This window comes from Schistocerca serialis, chromosome 1 (genome assembly GCF_023864345.2).
Source record: "Schistocerca serialis cubense isolate TAMUIC-IGC-003099 chromosome 1, iqSchSeri2.2, whole genome shotgun sequence".
Classification (NCBI taxonomy): Eukaryota; Metazoa; Arthropoda; class Insecta; order Orthoptera; family Acrididae; genus Schistocerca; species Schistocerca serialis.
In genome coordinates, this window is record NC_064638.1 from 816,252,343 (window position 1) to 816,256,255 (window position 3,913).

The following is a 3,913-nucleotide window of genomic DNA, read 5'->3' on the forward strand; positions in this document are numbered from 1 at the left end:
ACTTATGTGATCTACCAATCTAATCTTCAGCATTCTTCTGTAGCACCAAATTTCGAAAGCTTCTATTCTCTTCTTGTCTAAACTATTTATCGTCACTTCCATACATGGCTACACTCCATACAAATACTTTCAGAAACGACTTCCTAACACTTAAATCTATACTCGATGTTAACAAATTTCTCTTCTTCAGAAACGCTTTCCTTGCCATCGCCAGTCTACATTTTATATCCTCTCTACTTCGACTATCATCAGTTATTTTGCTCCCCAAATAGCAATACTCATTTACTACTTTAAGTGTCTCATTTCCTAATCTAATTCCCGCAGCATCACCCGATTTAATTCCACTACATTGCATTATCCTCGTTTTGCTTTTGTTGATGTTGATGTTGATGTTCATCTTATATCCTCCTTTCAAGACACTGTCCATTCCGTTCAGCTATTCTTTCAGGTCCTCTGCTGTCTCTGACAGAATTACAGTGTCATCGGCCAACCTCAAAGTTTTTATTTCTTCTCCAAGGATTTTAATTTAATTCCTACTCCGAAATTTTCTTTTGTTTCCTTTACTGCTTGCTCAATATACGGATTGGATAACATCGGGGAGAGGCTACAACTGCCATCTGGTTTCTGTACAAATTGTAAATTAGACTGTATTACACATCCAAATACAGCATATCATTTCCCTCTACATCCTGCAAATTAGTTTCACCGCGCTCATTTTGTTACATTTTCATTTTTTATTTTTCTTTGACATTTGCATTATATAAATTACATTCTCATCAACTAGGTAGTAAAAAATTATATGGAACGATTTTAACAATTGTTAAGCATTCATTTCGCTGTAACCTCAGAGAAATCTTTATATATTATGTTCTTTATATTATTAAAAAGAAGCAGTAACAACTGTATACCAGTAAGATTGTAACAATGAGAAGTCTTTGCTATTAGATTTGGAAGCATCCAACCCACCTTACATTTCGAAGCGGTAGGTTACTCTGTACTGTTAATGAAATAAATGCACTCCACCTTCAGGCCACGAGTGGCCTACCGGAACCATCCGACCGCCGTGTCATCCTCAGAGAAGGATGCGGATAGGAGGGGCGTGGGGTCAGCACACCGCTCTCCCGATCGTTATGATGGTATTCTTGACCGAAGCTGCTACTATTCGGTCGAGCTCTTCAAGTGGCATCACGAGGCTGAGTGCACCCCGAAAATGCCCGAAAAATGGTAACAGCGCATGGCGACTGGATGGTCACCTATCCAAGTGCCGGCCACTCCCAACAGCGCTTAACTTCGGTAAGGCCGTTGCCACTGTTAATGAAATAAATAAATAAACAGTGGAGATGGAAATACGTAAGGGTTGTATATTTAATAAGCAGACGTATCGTCCACCACGGCTCAGGTCGTGGCGGCTTGCGTGAATGAGCAGGTAGTGGGCGTCATTGAGTTGGGACGGTCGGCCGTGGCGCGGCTGCTAAATAAGGCAGCAGGCTGCGGGCTGCGGGCTGCGGCTGCCGCCCCCGCGTTCGCGGCTCACTGGAGCAACTGACAGGCGACAGGCCACCAGCCCACCCTCTGACCTGCGCAGCTTCCGAGGGCGCGCCACTACAACCCTGCCTGCCTCTACGAGTTGCCTCGTAGCCGCCGCCTCTTGCCATGGTGGCGCGTATGTGCTGGACCTCTACAGGCTGACTTTTATTAAAGTTTTAAAACACATCTACACACGTAGATGACGCTGAGACGAGTAATTTAATACGTGGAAAGATGGTAAGGACATGCACAATAATTTTGTCGCCAAAAGCTTTAAACTTTAATGGGTAACGAAACAAAATAAAACCTTATCTTACGTCTTTTACCTACTTTTTTACATAGTCACCAACGTTATCAACACATTTCTCCCATCGTGGTACAGTTTCAACACGCCCTTGTTCGTACAAGTCCGTTTAGTTGGAGTGTAGCCATCTGCGGGCTGCTGATTCCACTTTCGCATCTGTTACATGCCGTTGGCCGGCCAGGAATTTCTTCATGGGACCAAACATATGAAAGACCCACGGTGCAAGGTCCGGACTGTGTGGTGGAAGCTGGAGCACCTCCCATCCAAAAACGGCGATTTTCTCACGAACAGAAGCAGCAGCGTGGGGGAGAGTATTGTCATTAAGAAGTTTCTTCACAGTTAGAGCTACACGTTGCTACGGCTAATTTTAGCTGGAGTGCAGCCGCTGTGAACGCATTGTCCACGCCAATTTATTTCTTTGAGTCGTACGGAGCGTTAAGCGCTCCGTTGTGCGCTTGTCGCCAGTTCAGAGAAGTCTCCCCCTCAAAATTTATCTCTTGTCCTACTGATGGCAGAACTGCCTCCCTCCACTTGGGTTCCTTTTCCTGCGTTTCGAAATTCCAATGGGATACGAACAAAAGCACGTGGCGCATTTTCGTCCAGCGAGTGCGACACACGGAAAGGTCAATGTACTTTAGGCGTCTAGAACAGGCACAAAACGCCCGATTGGCGGAAACTCACTAGTAAGGAGAAAACTACTGAAGTTTCGATGCAGTTTGATAGAAAAAAAAGCACTCCGTCTTCAGGCCACAAGTGGCCCACCGGGACCATCCGACCGCCGCGTCATCCTCAGTTGAGGATGCGGATAGGAGGGGCGTGTGGTCAGCACACCGCTCTCCCGGTCGTTATGATGGTTTTCTTTGACCGGAGCTACTATTCGGTCGAGTAGCTCCTCAATTGGCATCACGAGGCTGAGTGCACCCCGAAAAATGGCAACAGCGCATGGCGGCTGGATGGTCACCCATCCAAGTGCTGGCCACGCCCGACAGCGCTTAACTTCGGTGATCTCATGGGAACCGGTGTAGCCACTGCGGCAAGGCCGTTGCCAGTTTGATAGAAGGGACGTTGCAATTGGTTGAGGGTGTTTCTACAAAATAAGAGGACGTGAAAAAGGAATCCAAGTGGAGGGAGGCAGTTCTGCCATGAGTAGGACAAGAGAGAAATAGGTGGCGACTCTACTCTGAACTGGCGTCAAGTGCAGAACGGAGCGCTAAACGCTCCGTACGACGCAGACAAGAAATTTGTATGGACACTGCGTTCACAGCGGCTGTACTCCAGCTAAAATTAGCTGTAGCAACGTTTAGCTCCAACTGTGGAGAAAGGAACCAGCCAAATTAGTTAATTCTTCTTGCGAGAACTGAGAGGGCACTATAATATGCACGCTGCTCCAACCATGCGCGTATATATCGCCACATAATAAGACTAGGACTGAGTACATGTTTTCTCGCATAACGAGAAACATAGGGAAAGTTTCGGCTGGAAAGTTCAGCAAAGGCCAGATTAGTTTTGTAGGAATTTCAGTGGGAGAGAGCGGACTTGCAGACAGCAGCACGTCGCAGCTTAAGGCAAATACTGCATGCAGAGACATAAACTTTGTTGGTTCACCAGCTTGCGCCCACTGTAAACTCGAGCAGGCCTGGGTAATCTTGCGCTCAAATATGTCACTTGACTAACCATCCATCGTAGACTTGATTGTCATCCTAAATAGTACCGAACTTTGAACCGGAATCGGACGATTTTCGTAGTACTGACCAACATCATAACATATGTGTAGGAGCAGTTTTGTAAAGAAATGTCCAATTAAACTCACATATTATTGTGCTTAAGATTAATGTAAAGAAACTTCCAATTAAACATTCATAATATTGTGCTTAAGATTAATGTTCTTTCAGAGAGTTAATATTTAACATTGTTGTGTATAAACTTATTTCACTTTTTGATGCTGGCAAGATGCGTTATCCATTGCGCTGTTTTTATGTTGGCGAGTTGAAAACTGTGTGAAAAGCTGTAATTTGGTGAGAAATATTGCGACATTAAACTTGTCATTCCACCTCACACAGTTGTTCTCAATTCAAGAATAAG

The 3,913-nt window shown here is 45.0% G+C and overlaps 1 pseudogene; it reads right to left on the reverse strand.

The window, feature by feature from the left end:
* Nucleotides 1-2,761: 2,761 nt before the first annotated feature.
* Nucleotides 2,762-2,878, reverse strand: LOC126428441 (5S ribosomal RNA; annotated as a pseudogene).
* Between the last annotated feature and the right edge of the window lie 1,035 nt (nt 2,879-3,913).